The sequence below is a fragment of the Thermobia domestica genome, chromosome 17 (assembly GCF_964235325.1).
Source record: "Thermobia domestica chromosome 17, izTheDome1.hap1.1, whole genome shotgun sequence".
Taxonomy (NCBI): Eukaryota; Metazoa; Arthropoda; class Insecta; order Zygentoma; family Lepismatidae; genus Thermobia; species Thermobia domestica.
Genome location: NC_137470.1, coordinates 123,976,163 through 123,991,862, shown reverse-complemented (window position 1 = coordinate 123,991,862; position 15,700 = coordinate 123,976,163).

Below are 15,700 nucleotides of genomic sequence, written 5' to 3'. Positions count from 1 at the left end.
TACTGGAGTCCTACTTGATCAACAATAAAATAAAAATAAAAAATAGCGACACGAAGATTCGAACACGGGTCGCGGGAATGGGATGTCTGCACGGATCCAATGAACTACGGAATAAGGTACACAAAGCATCTACGCTATAAACATATGGCAATAATCGTAAACTTCACGCTGTGAAAGAACCTTTTTTCCTTTTATTAGGTTTTACGATATTTCTATAGTGTCTTGGGTGAACTGCAAAGAGATAGATCATGCAGTTATTGCTTTGGTTAGGGATTGAGCTTTAAAAACTTTTAAAACATTTAATTAAATCGCGATATGGTAGCAAGGAATGTGTAGCGATTTCATTCTAATGGCAATGTGAAAAAGATAGTATTCCACGGAAAACATGCATTTTCTTATGTGACAGAGAATACATCACTTGGTAGCAGGGGCGTAGCTAGGATTTGATTTCAGGAGGACCGCTGGCTAAATGTTCATTTGGAATATGTCCGGGAGTTCACCCCGGGAAAAAGTTTAAATAAAACCGCAATCTTAGGCCTTATATTAACTTTTACAAATGTCGGGCGTTCCAAACCTCCTGGTTACGCAACTGCTTGGTAGCATCCATTGTTCCTGATCATAATCAGTCAGTTCACTTCCTGAGAGGTTTCAGCCATAATTTTATTCTTCCAAGCCAAGAAGAATGCCTTCGTTCTACGCATTTGGCGCTCTTAAAAGTAAAATTATGGTATAATTAAACGTGTAATTTTGCCATTTGAATGCAAATTTATGTCCCTTACTGACCAAAACAAATCTTATGGGCGCAATCTGCTTCCTAAGTCGCGCGTATGTGCTTCTCCCTGTTCCCAATAGAAAATTTAATTTGGGTATTTTCTGGAAAACTATTCGCGAGATATAGAATTTCATACTCAGTACTCCTGTTTACTTGGTACAGGAATTCATAGAATTAGAAATAATTCATTTGTATAAGTATAATTATGCAGAACATCGATGAATAAATGTTTTGTGTTGCTAAAAATGTATGCAAATTGTTAGGAAATTTTCTAGAGAGGTGGAAAATATTCTTCTCAGGTTGGGACAACAGTAAGTAAGTATGTGCCAAGGAAAGAAAAACTAGAGACGGGGAATTTCTCTAGCTTCCCCATACAAATAAATCACTGGTCGTAACGTACGTCTTTTCCTGACGTATGATTGTCTGTCATCCTGTGTGTCTCCGTGGATGAGTGAGCTAAGGCGTGGGTTGATAATCATGGGGTTGAAGGATCGAGTCCAGTCGGGGGAAGTTGGTATTTTTTCCATTGTTCGCTCCCCATATCTTAAGATGTTTCTCTCCCTCTCTAATCATCTGATGGTCTCAATTGAGTTCTCCACTTGAATTCAACAATTAGTAATGGGATGCTCTCAGGTTCGGGTGAGCTTTTACATGTCTACTTACAAAATCAAAATTTGCGACAAAATATGGATGCTATCCGATCATTTTGTCTCCAATTCTGAATTTGCACATGTGAGTGTTTTTCTCCTTCATCATATTTGCATCTCCTGTTCTCCTATGTTGTCAGTTATGACAAAAGATAACTTGGGAGCAAGATTTCAAATCATAAAAGCGCTATTCCAATGGGCTCACTCCCGCTAAGCATTTGATTAAAATAATATGTTTTCATACTGTAGGAGGGGAGCATTCGCTCTTCCTACCCCCCTGAAGGGAGAGATTATTTATTCAGGTTCTGCAAAGTCTTTTTAGATCAAACTACTTAAAGAGAGTTCATTCCAACAGCAACAGGATTGGACTTTCATTTTTTGTTGCACTTTATCTTCACGAATAGGACGAATATCAAACAGTAGGTTTGGCATAAGAACTAAACGTCTAAGATTCATCTCATTTTGGAGAAATGATGCTGTAGACGGTAGTGGGAATTTCATCCAAGTGTACCTGAATTTTCAGTGCCTGGCGATTATGCAACCCGCCTTCTTTTAAAGCTAATTCGGTTGCAATACTTCCCGGCAAATACTTTGGACTCAACTGGTGGAGCACTCTTGCCGTACACCACCTGGCTGTACCATCCAGAAGTGTCTCTTACTGTAGCAATGCATGCAGAACTCTCTTGTCCTCTGTTTGTTCTATTTTCAACACAGGCGTTCGTCTTTGTTCCTTAATAACACATTAATTTTCAAAAGACCACTGACAGAAGATTCTTTAATAGGAATTATATAATATTCATATTCTCCACTTACTGAGATTTTCTCTCATTCACTCTTGCAAATGTAAGAAAAAATGTCACTCACAATATCTCAAAAGCACACACTCTCTACTCAATTCTAATGAACTCAACTAGTCTGATTTCGTAGAGGTTTGCGCCAACGTAACATAATAAAAGGACATTAGTTCGCGAAAAAAGGCGTAGCACCTTTAGAATTGCTTGCTGCAGCTTTTGTGTTGCGTTAGAGTCCACAAAATTAAGCAAAGTTGGTACGGAATGGGGCCCTACGTTCTCTTGCTATTTATTGACATATCGAATCGAAATCGAAGGTCTCGAGAGAAACGCTCTATGTAGAAACGAAAGTCAATAAGCGCTGAGGCCGGTCTCTTTCGCAGGTTAATACCAACACGTTCTCTCGCAGGATTTTCACTGCTGTTGCGTCGAATATAACGCAGATATGTTGCCACCGTCTTGAGTAAGACCTATTGGTAATTTACAGAAGTAACAACAAAAAAGTAAGGTAGGTCAAATAGGGTAGAGAATAAACTCGTTGAAATTTAAGAGATAAGCGGTTGTCAAGAGAGAGCACTATGAACCACAGGAAAACATGCAATTTTTAGAGAGATAAAAGAGAAAAAATTGAGAAGAGAAAGCGGCGCCGTGAATAGAATAGAATCCAAGTCGAAAGGTCCCAAACCATAAGTTGCATACAAGAGAGTGTAGAACTGGGAACGATAGAGAGTGTAGAGAGGACATGAAAAAAAAAACAAATGATTACCTGTACCAATGTCCACTCCACAGTCACAGCGGGGAGAGGGACGTTGACGGAGGCGATAGAGACGAACGGGAATAGGAGCGACATGAAGATGGAGTTGGAGTAAGATACGAATTTGAAAGGTGGAGAGGGAGATGGAAAGAAACCAAGGAGGGAAGAAGAGAGGGGAAGGGTGATGCCAGTACAAATTAGCTATAGGACTTTGGGAGTTATAATGTTTCCAACGCTGTAGATGACGAGAGAGGGAATGGGAGTGGTAAGAGGAGGGGTGAGTTTGAGAGAAATCGGGTGACCAAACAAACTGCCAACACGTGCAGCGCGGTCTTCTGATTCATTGCCCACGACACCAACGTGACTTTTCACTGATAAAAAGAAAGTAGAAAAGCCATGGGTGGTACGTAGAGCTACCAACGATTTGATCTCTAAAATAATACGGTCAGTTTTAGAAGTCCAAGGGTATGATTGTAATGTGAAAGGAAGGGATCTGGAATCAGTAACAAGACATACTATAGCATAAGAATGTTGAAGAGAGTGATGGAGGGCAGCAGCTACAGAGTAAGCTTCTGCTTGAAACATAGTAGTAGAAGAAAGCAATTTGTAACTGAAATGTTGATTGAGAAAAGAATCGTAGAAACCCGAATCTACACCGTCATGTGATTTAGAGCCATATATAAATAGCGGGTGTTGGAGGGGAATTGAGAAAGCCAGGAATGGAAAAGCGAAACATAAATGCTGGGATATTGGAGACAAATCGAAGAGGGAGGGTAAGGGGGAAGTTCGATATTGAGATCCAAGGGTGAAAGAAAATAATCAAACAAATAAGGCAAAGGAGTCCAATATCGAGAAAGTAGGGGAAGGAGAGGGGAAAGAGCGGTATAACTGTAATAAATAAAGGGAAGGGAGGGATGATAGGGACGATGGTGAGATGATCTATGTAGGTATGATAATAATTGGAGTTTGTCTAGGCAAACAGTGGAGGTACTGGGGAAGCGAGAAAGGCAGAAGGTATCACTGAGGAATTTAACATATATTGTTAGAGGAGGAACACGGGCTTCCGTAAATAGAGCTGTGGCGGCAGTAGTGGGAGGGAGTAAAAGGGAACGACAAAGGGTGCGATATTGGAGGGATTGGATGGTTTTAATACGTTTGACAGATTTCGGGGAAAGGAGGAATATGCCATAGGTAATCATAGGGAGGTAAACTTGACGGAATAGGGTAAGAAGGTGACAAATGTCAACACTCCAACGGGGGTTACTGATTATTCGGAGAAGATGAATATAACGGCCAGTTTTAGTTTGTAGGTATCGAAATGAGGAGTCCAACGCAAAGAGGAATCCAAGTACATGCCCAAATATTCAACAGATGTGATCTGAGTTATTGAAACTCCATGGATGACTAATTGGAGAGGGGAAGTAGAACGTTTCCGGGTAAATTACACAAGGTGTGTTTTAGTCCAGTTAAATGAAAAATTATATTTATTACACCAAAGGGTGAAGGATGTGAGAGCTTTAGTAAGAAGGTTTGAGGCTAGGGAAGGAGAAGAGGCTGGAGTATACACGACAATATCATCTGCAAAGCACAAAACACGAACAGTAGTACCAAGATGACGGATTTGACGAGCGATATATAAATTGAATAAAAGAGGTTTTAAAACAGAACCTTGAGGAAGGCCTTGGGAAGTAAGTCTGGAGGAAGTATACTGGTGACCAATGCGGATGTAAACAGTACGATTAATGAGTAAATTATGTATGACACGAATAAATTTAGGAGGAAGATCTCGTTGCCAGAGTTCGTCTAAAAGATTAAAAAAAACAATATCATTGGCTCGTTCAAGATCTAAAAACACTGCAAACAGAAATTTACGTTGAGTGAAGGCCAACCAGACACCATAAACCAAAGTAGTGAGACAATCATAAATACATTGCCCCACACGAAATCCAAACTGATATTGGGACAGAAGATTATGATGTTCCACAAACCATTGCATTCGATATTTAAGAAGATGCTCAAAGACTTTAAAAAAACAGGAACAAAGAGCTATAGGACGGTAAAGATTAGCTACCCCAGTTGTTTTATTTGGTTTTAAGGTAGGAAGAACTACATATTCCTTCCAGAGGGGAGGAATATGTTCAGTGGTCTAGACGGTGTTGTATAGATGTAAAAGCTCGGATAGAAGGGGAGGAGGCAGATGTTGAAGGTGACTAAACGAGACGCCGTCTTTACCGGGAGCGGTGGATTTAGGTTTTAAAAGGGCTATGGTTAATTCACGTAGGGAAAATAGCGAATCCAGAGGCGTAACAGTAGGACCTTGAAAGAAAGGAGAAAACCAAATGGGAGGTAACATAGTCGTAGCCGGGACTAATTGGGCATGAAATTGGGAAACCCATGAGGAAGAAATATGTATCCCAGATGTAATGGAACGAACCAGACGAGTAAGGGAGCGGTAAAAGAACCACGGTTTAGAAGGTTTAGTACCGGAAGTAAGAGTAGAACAGAAACGTCCCCAGGCTAAACGACGAGAGAGGCGGATATGACGTTTGGCAAGAGCTTGTGCACGTTGGTAAAGAAGAAAATTAGCTGTGGAACGGGTTCGGAGATAGGTTGCTGAGCATGGAAACGTTGATTTATCCATTTTTGACATTCAGAGGTCCACCACAAGGGAGCGGAACGGCGAGTAGGAGAAGGGGAAATAGAAGAATGTAGGCGTGATTGGCGGGTGCTGATAACAATTTTATGGCGAAAATGGATTGCTTGGTCGTGGGAAGAGGTCGAAGGCAATGCTCAATGTAAATGTTGGAGGATAGTTTGGTAGTGTGCCCAATCTAAAGAGGTGGATAGACGAGTAAATGAGGGAGCGTCCGCAGGGAGGGAGCCATAAGCTGATTGATTTGGGTTGGGAAGGTCCGTTCGGGACAGGTACGAGATGTGGCGACATGAGCACCGGAACAATGGAGACAGTGAGGTTGTGCTTTACAGACAGATGAAGTATGCACTTCTAAGCCACAAGTGGCGCAATGGGGCGCCCTTTACAATTTTGAGAATAATGACAAAAATGGAAGCATTTATAACATTGTTTCAGTTGAGGTATATAAGTGGCCACTGGAAGGCGCATGTAAAAAAGGGTACAATAGTCGGGCAGATTATTGGTATTGAAGGTTAAAACAACTGTACTAGTAGGTATTTTCGGAGAGGAAGAAGAGGATGTAGACGGGGGCCGGGAAGGGAGCGCGGGGGATGGAGCCCCCTCGACCGCTGCAGAGGGTGGGTGAGAACTCGGAACAAGAGAAGAATAGGTACGAAATATGCGTCTCACGTGCGTTATTTTAGCGGAACTTTTTATATGTGACAGAAGATCGGCTTCACTGAGAGACGGGTCCACATTACGGATAACACATTTGCGGGAAACTTGATAGTTAGGCACATAGGCTTTCCAATTATTTGCCTGTAATAACGGATTTGTAAAGAATTGGTTCGCTGCAGAACCAGTACGAAAATAAGCTTTAAGTAAGCTACGACCTACTTGTTTCAAATCCAATACACCTGCAACATCATGTGTATGTAATAAACGACCCAATTTCATATTGTGTCTACCAATACTGCCGGAATCCGTGACGTGAACAATATAAGGGCCCAAATGATGAGCAGCATAAACATTATTAGGAACAGCAGGTGCAGAAATTGAATGATTATCTGTAGGATCGATCACCATAGCATTAGAAGAAGTAAAAGTAGTCGTCGTCAAAGTGGCCTGGTTAGGCACAGAACCGTCGGAAGTTGCCGCCATCAAGGCGGAAGAATATAGAGAGTAGATAGGAACACTACACAAAAAACTGTCAAGTGAACACAAGTCACAGATGCAAAGGACACAAATGTATAGAAAACACGAGGTCAAAAATTCAGCACTCCCAGGATCACTATCACGAAAGAGGAAATCTAACCGCACACGAACAAACACTAACAAGCACTCTCAACGTGGGATTTTCTGAAGTAGCTTGGCGGTAGTTCTACTGCCGCCTGAGACACTCCTTAGTGAGCCTCCCAGCAGTGGTACTAACCACGATCTCTTTATCAAACAATATTTTTTCAACTTAGAAAACTATCATACATTCAGTGCAAAGAAAATGAATTAATTATAAATTATAATTTCTGAAAGTAAATGGGTAGGCCGGGCCTCAGGGCTTCTTACGACACTTCGTCACTGCTGATAAATACATATTCTATCGTTCTGATATATATATATATATATATATAATTGAAAATCACTATGTTTGTGATTCTAAATCTCATCAACCGTCCGATCGATCTTGATCAAATTTGTAACATGGATGAGGTTCAAGGCTGGGCTGGTTTTAGAGTATTCACTTTGATTGTAAAACTGAGGGGCGGGGGAGGGGTAAATAAAAAATAAAACTTAATAACTAATGAACCACTCGACCGATATAGATCAAATCTTCAACCTAGATCAGATTTTGGCCTGGGATCATTTTCGTGATTTCAGTTTGACGGAGCAACGTAAGGGAGCAGAAGGAGGGGAAGATATATAAAAATAAATTTATATAAGAGTGAAAGTGACTTGTTTGTAACTCTTTGAACTATCCGACTAATTTCAATCAAATTTTCAAGATACATGATGTTCGGATCTGGAAACATTTTTGTAATTTCATTTTAACGGTAGATCCTCGAGGAGGAGGACGTATAAATTTAAAAAATCAAATAAAACCTAATAACTTTTGAACCACCCAACCAATCTCGATCAAATTTTCAACATATATGAGGGTCAGGCCTTGAGTGTTTTTTGTCGTTTCATTTGACGAGCCAACCTAGGGGAGGAGGAGAGAGCATATGTGTTAAAAAGTAAAATTACAATGACTGCATTTGTGACTTTATCACTCTTGAACCACCTGAACGATCTCAATCAAATTTTCAAAGTACACGAGTTAGGGGCAGGGATTACTTTAGACTAATCACTTTTACGATGCAACCTAGGGGCGAAGGAGGGGGAAAGAAATTTTAAAATGATCAAAAATGAGCCATATTAGTGTTGAATCCATAGTTTTCGGGCCCGATGAGACAAACAGTGACACTTCTGATGCGATTTCAATCCAAGTTTAGCCGTGATAGTTGGGGAGGAGGAGGGTACAACGTAGAGGAGGGGATAAACCTTTAAAAATGTTCGAAAATGACTAATAGTGTCGAATCCATAGTTTTAGGAGTATCTGAAATTAACAATGATCATTCTGAGCCCGTGTTCCGCAGCACGGGGGAGGGGAGGGAGATATTTATATATAACAATAATCAAAAATGATCAATATTGGTGTGTAATCCATAGTTTTCGGGATCATTCAGATGAACAGTGGAATTTCCAATCTGGTTTAAATCCAAAATCAGCCCCGCCACTTGGGGGAGGAGGAGAAAGAGATATATAAAAATGATCGAAAATGGCCACTATTTGTATAGTTTTCTTAGTCGCTTAGATGAACAACGATACTTTCGATCCCGTTTAAATTCGAATTCAACTCCGCAATTTGGGAAAGGGGAAGGAAGAGATATTTTAAAATGTTCGAAAATGACCGATAGTAATGCTGAATTCACTTTTTGGGGGGTGTCTGAGATGAACAGTGACACTTCCGATGCCATGGCCCGCTGCATGGGGAGGGGGTATATATATATATATATAAATATATATATATATATATATATATATATATATATATATATATATATATATATATATATATAGTCGAAAATGATCGACATTAGTATTAAATCTATAGTTCTTGGAGTCGTCGAGATGAACAGTGACACCTTTGATGCTGTTTAAATCCAAATTAAGTCCCGCATCTTCGGGGAGGAGGAAGTGGAAATACATAAAACTCATCAAAATTAACTCATATTATTGTCGAATCCATAGTTTCCGGGCTCGTTGAGATGACCGGTGACACTTCCGTTGTCGTGGCCCGCAAGATGGAGGAGGAGGGGGAGATATATATATAGAGAGGTGGTAGTATGGGACAGTCTTCTATTCCTTGGCAAAAATCGGAAGTATTAAGGGAAAATGTATGGATTTAAGTAAGGTCCTATTCTCGTATGTCTGAGCATCATATACGAAAAGTTCCACTTTCAAAATCGGAAAATACCATTAGTATTTAAAAAAATAAACATGCTTGAAAATGTACATCCTGCAGAAAGAGGTGGTAATATGGGACAGATCACACATGCAACTAAAACATAAAAATATGTATACACGACTCCAAAAGTGCATTACCAATTGCAATTCTCCTTTTCCCGCAATAGCAGGCAACCCAAAAAGTTCGGCGGTTAGGTTGGTTGCAAATTCGAAAGGCGTTGGACTAAACCTCAATTTTGTCACAAATATATCAGTGTGGTAAACTGTAAAGAAGAGAATAAAACAAATTGTTAAGAATGACAGTTTTATTATTGTGACGGAGTTGGATGACATCAAAAGTTACAAAAAGACTTACTTAAGCATTTCAAACAAGATGAATGGCAAGAAACGGATATAAGAAGAAAGCATTTCTCTCTTCCCCCATCCCACCCAAAAAAGAAACTCATAAAAAGAAAAAGTTATATAATATAAAGGTTTCATATAAAAGCCTAACAGCACAAAAACAAATAGATGAACGAAACGAAAAAGAGACAAAAACAGAATAGGAGACACCACCGGCGTAGCAGACTTGCGGCCCTCCCATGCAAGATAAAGAAATGAGACCCTAGTTTTAAACCCCATTTTATAATAATAATAATAATAATTATTATTATTATTATTATTATTATTATTATTATTATTAAAAAGTCGTTTCCTTTTCAAAATCTCTGACTCTGCCTAAGAGTATGAATGAACATAGCGATCATGTGTGCGCGTTTCGTCAATGAGCGGTCCCAAAGGCAAAAAAGGGTCGAAATCTCCAAGAAAGAGAAATAAAAAACTTTCTTATGGTAAATTCTAGTTCAAAGTTCGAAGCACTTGCTTTTGCACGTGAATTTTTGTTTCTTTTTCAGGGAACAGAAAAGTTCTAGCGCCTAAGAAATTATACCATATAATATTGCAAATTTGCAAGTGGATGTATTTACATTGCAATTTGTGGTAATAAAGATATTATGATTAGAAAATAATATTGTAAAAGTAAGTTTAATTTCTTCATCCATCGCAAGTCTTAGGGGCCGATTATACATCGTCGCCCCAGGATATCGATATCGAAAATTTAGAATGATATATTCATGTCCATATATTCGCGATATCGAATGTTGATATATGATAATAAAGATATCGAAGATAGCTATGTATCGACATGTCACAGGCCCAGGTCCGAGAAGTGATGCTTGAAATATACTGGAATCAACAATCAAATTCTAAATAAGTTATCCATTTCCGTATTCAATGTTGAGGGGGAAGGGTGTGAACCCGAATAGAAATTTTAAGAAAAACAAATGTTAAGATAAAAGTAGGTTTTCCGTCTCCCCTTGAATATGAAAATTAACAGAAAAATATTACTGTAATTTACCTTTTACTTCTGTTTCTGATTGTTATCAAAAATCAGCGACAGTACAATACTTTACATAGTATATCAATACACTCTATAACTTTTCACAACCAAGCAAGCCGGAAGATGAATTTCCTGTGATATTAAAGTGGAATATTCTACAAAATAGTCATAATTCTTTGGCCATATTTCTATCAGTACTTTGGTACGGACTAAGAGCTACAAGACTAACAGAACTAGAAATTAGAGATTTCATTCCTTTTTTCTCTCAGACTAAAAGAATTCTGCATTTTCCTGAGATTTTCATTCTCTTAATATAGGTCCCCTTTCCTGGGCTAATTCTGGCTACCGCGGTTTCGAGGTAATCGGTAAACGAAAGAGCAAAGTTGGTCGACTCTCAACTCTCGACAGTTTGTGAGAAGATATTTCACAGTTCATGTTGTTATTTCTTCGTTACAGAAACACTTCTAGTTGACTCTATTCATGGTGTATTACTGAACTTATAAACATTTACAATTATTGAAAAATTAATAATTATTATAAACATATAAAGTCGTTACAGTTCAGTAGAATGCAGTAGTAGAATGCAGAAGTGAAAGAAAATATTGTTTATTTGTTGAGATGTGCAAACTAAATGTGAATAATAATCGTTTCCCATTCTCTTGTCCAGAGGCGGTTCTACGATGGACTTCTGGGGGCTCAGTGCCTGGTAATACTCCTACTTAGAGCTACTTTTAAGAGCTCCAAACTCTGGAATGGGTTTTATTTATATATAAAATAGGAAATAATCTCTCTCTGGGGAGCAAATGCCATGATCGCGCCCTTGATCTGCCCCCGCTCTTGTGTAGCGGACTTTGAAGATATTTAGCTCGTGAATCCTCCTGACGATGCTGATTAGGGATGGCCACATCCTGATATTTTTTTATACTGATATAGGATAGAAACTTATCCGGATTTGCAATATCCGATTGACAGATAACAAAACGGATGACGGATAACAGATAATATCCGGATAACGAATGACGGATAATATCCGGATAACGAATGACGGATAATATCCAGATAACGGATACTATCCGCATGATGGATAAAATATAATATCCGGATAACGGATGATATTCGGATAACGGATGATATCCAGATGACGGATAATATCCGGATAATGGATTTATGCGGATAATTTATAAAATTAAGATAACGAATAATATCTGGAAATAGAACATTCAGATAACTGATTACATCCGGATGACGATTAAAGGATAATATCCGGATAACGTATGTGGTTTGAAAAAGACAATATAGGAGAGGGACTTATCAGTCTTTTCTCCTCATTGAGTTATTAAAAGACGATTATCAGGCAGTGGTCTTTACCATTGAAAGATATTGCTTCTTAAAATGTTTCCTAGTAACTTCCAATTTTCTTGTTCTTGTTGGGCGCGGTGGCTCAATGGTAGACCGCTTACTTCGGCGCGTGGTGACCTTATTGCTTCGATCCCCGGGCTTGTTAATTTGTGGTGAACAAGATCTTATCGATGGGTTTTGTCATACTACTCCCGCTTCCTCCCACATTTCATTCCACCAATTCTTCTATTATGATTGACTTGGTTGAATCACTGAGCGAAGTGGCTCAGTGGTAGAGTGCTTCAACTGGTGGGCCAAGTAAGTTTGTAGTGGACAGGATCGTATCCGTGGGTTTACTCAGGCTACTCCCGTTTCTTCCCAATTTTCATTCCACCAATTCCTCTATTATCATTAACTTGGTTTAATCATTGGGGGGTGGCTCAGTGGCAGAGCGCTTCCTCTGGTGGTCCAAGTAAGTTTGTGGTTTACAAGATTGTATCCGTGGGTTTTGTCAGGGTACTCTTGCTTCCTCCTACATTTCATTCCACCAATTCCTCTATTATCATTGACTTACTTTAATCATTGGAAGCTGTGGCTCAGTGGTAGACCGCTTCGTGTGGTGTACCATGTAAATTTGTAATGAACAAGATCGTATCCGTTGGTTTCTCATGGTACTCCCGATTCTTCCCACTCTTCATTCCACCAATTCCTGGATTATCATTGACCTACCTTAATCATTGGGCAGGGTGGCTCTGTGGTAGAGTACTTCCTCCGGTGGGCCAAGTACGTTTTGTGGTGGGCAAGATAGTATTCGTGGGTTTCCTCAAGGTACTCCCGCTTCCTCCCGCATTTTATTCCATCTATTCAATTATCATTGACTCTCTTCAATCATTGGGCGCAGTGGCTCAGTAGTATAGCGTTTCCTCTGGTAGGCCAAATAAGTTTGTGATGTACAAAATCGTATCCGTGTGTTTTCTCAGGTTACTCCCGCTTCGTCCCACATTTCATACCACCAAATCTTCTATTCTTATTGATTTCCTTCAATCATTGGGCGCAGTGGCTCAGTGACAGAGCGCTTCCTCTGCTTGGCCAAGTAAGTTTGTGGTGGACAAGATCGTATCCGAGGGTTTTGTCAGGGTACTCCCGCTTCCTCCCACATTTCATTCCAGCAATTCTTCTATTACCATTGACTTGCTTGAATCATTGGGCGCAGTGGCTCAGTGGTAGAGCGCTTCCTCTGGTGGGCCAAGTAAGTTTGTGGTGGACAAGATCGTATCCATGGGTTTTCTCAGGGTTCTCCCGCATCTTCCCAATTTTCATTAAACCAATTCCTCTAATATCATTGACTTGCTTAAATCATTTGGCATGGTGGCTCAGTGGTAGAACGCTTCATCTGGTGCGTGGGGTCCTTATTGTTTCGATCCGCGTCTAAGAAGTTTGTGGTGGACAAGATCGTATCCGTGGGTTTTCTCAGGTTACTCCCGCTTCTTGCTACTTTTCATTCCACCAATTCCTCTATTATCATTGACTTACTTTAATCATTGGGTGCCGTGGCTCATTGGTAGAGCGCTTTCTCTGGTGGACCAAGTAAGTTTGAAGTGGACAAGATCGTATCCGTGGGTTTTCTCAGAGTTCTCGTGCTTCTTCCCACTTTTCATTCCACCAATTCCTCTATTATCATTTACTTACTTTAATCACTGGGCGCGGTGGCTAAGTGGTAGAGTGCTTCCTCTGGTGCGTGGGGTCCTTAATGTTTCGATGCCCGGTCAAGTAAGTTTGTTGTGAACAAGATCGTATTCGTGGTTTTTCTCAGGGTACTCCAGCTTCTACCCACTTTTCATTCCACCAATTTCTCTATTATTGGTTGCTTGCTTTAATCATTGGGAGCGATGGCTCAGTGGTAGAGCGCTTCCTCTGGTGCGTGGAGTCTTTATTGTTTGGATCCCCGGTCAAGTAAGTCTGTTGTGGACAAGATCGTATTCGTGGTTTTTCTCAGGGTACTCCCGCTTTTTCCCACTTTTTATTCCACAAATTTCTGTATTATCATGAACGCTTTAATCGTTGGGCGCGGTAGCTCAGTGGTAGAGTCCTTTCTCTGGTGAATGCGGTACTTATTGTTTCGATTGTTGGCCTACTAAGTTTGTGGTGGACAAGGTCGTGTTCGTGGGTTTTCCCAGGGTACTCCCGCTTCCTCCCACATTTCATTCAGCCAATTCTTCTATCATCATTGACTTGCTTTAATCATTGGAGAGGTCTTGGTCTCTTGAGCATTGCAGTGGTGTCAGAAATCAGATTCGGTCCCAAGCATTTGGGTTGTGATGTAAACCTTTGCTGTGGTTCAATCTCAGCATTTTATTACGCGAGATAAAACCTTCCATACAGCTATAAATGTTGTTCTATCTTGCGCAACCAGGTATTGATATTGAGCCAATTCGGAATCTCATTTCTGGCGCTTTGAGGCCAGGAACCGATTTCGGACATTACGCTGTCCTCAAACGACTAGGATCTTTCCCATGTCACCATCCGCGTCCAACAACCCCATGTTTAAAAGGGGAGTAGAAAGGACTCGTGTCTAAGACTTCCGGACCTAGTTTCTTGAGTTTCAAGGCTAGGGATCGATTTCTGATATCAAAATTGTGCTCAACGGGTCAAAACCTTTCAAATGTCGCCAACGCCGTCCAACAACTTCATGTTTAATAGGTGAATAGAAGGGACTCGAGCCCATAACGTCAGGACCCCATTCCTTGAGCTTCGTGGCCTAGGCCTGATTTGTGACATTACTACTGCACTCAGGGGCAGTGGTTAGGGGTGGGCACGAGCGAATTCGAGCGAGTTTTTTTTGAAACTCGATTCGACTCGAAACAGACATCTCTTAGCTCGACTCGAAAAATTTCTTCCAACTCGACTCGAAACTCGACTTGAATTTGGATCGAGTTTCGAGTCGAGTCGAGCCAAAACGAGCCAAATCTTGTGTGTAGTTTCAAGTTCCCTTTTCACTTATTCTACATAAACGATATAATTATTATCAATGTTGCTACTTCCACTACAACTTATTATTATTATTATTATTATTATTATTATTATTATTATTATTATTATTATTATTATTAAATTTTGTAATTAAACTTGAAAGATAGGCGGTTTACGTCTGAATATTAAAAACTAGTTGCTGCCCATTTCGGTAGTCGTGAAATCTAGGACACAAGGACATCGTTCACGAGTTTCTGGGTTTGAGTTCCGGAGGAGCAAGTATTCGTGCTTGGGCCAAAATTTGTTAAAAGTTATAGCGTGCCAGGCAAGAGCGCCGTGTGTATCAAAAAGTATACACACCAGTTTTCCTTCCTGGGCCATTTGTATCAGTTTAAATACACAGTCAAAATCATTGTCTGGCCACAGGAAAATCACGTGGTATACCCTTCCGTGCCAAGTTGACCTTGAGAAAGATCATGCATTGTTGTGCTCATTGATATTTTTTTCTCTTCAAAACTTAATAGTTTTCAATTGTTGATACATTTTAAAGCGTGTATCAGAAATTATACACGAGGCCCAAAAGAACTATATTTCATTCAAGTTCTTGTTTTGACGTAAACTTTTATCAATTTTTTGTCGCTCGTGTCATTTGTTTCTTTCAATAGATCTACAGTATAGTGTCCTCGATTCATAACATCTAGAAAAACAATATGTGTCTGAGAAATTGAGTCCATTTTGATGGACTCTGACGCTGAAGATCTAGATGTGAACAGTTCAGAAGATGAAAGTTCTGATATGTTAGTGGACTCTGATCTCGATCCGGAGTGGCTTCTTGAAGCAGCTGATGGTTCAAACAGTTCCTTTGACGCGGCTGGTGAGGGTATGGCAATTTCCGACATAGCATTTAGTTACGC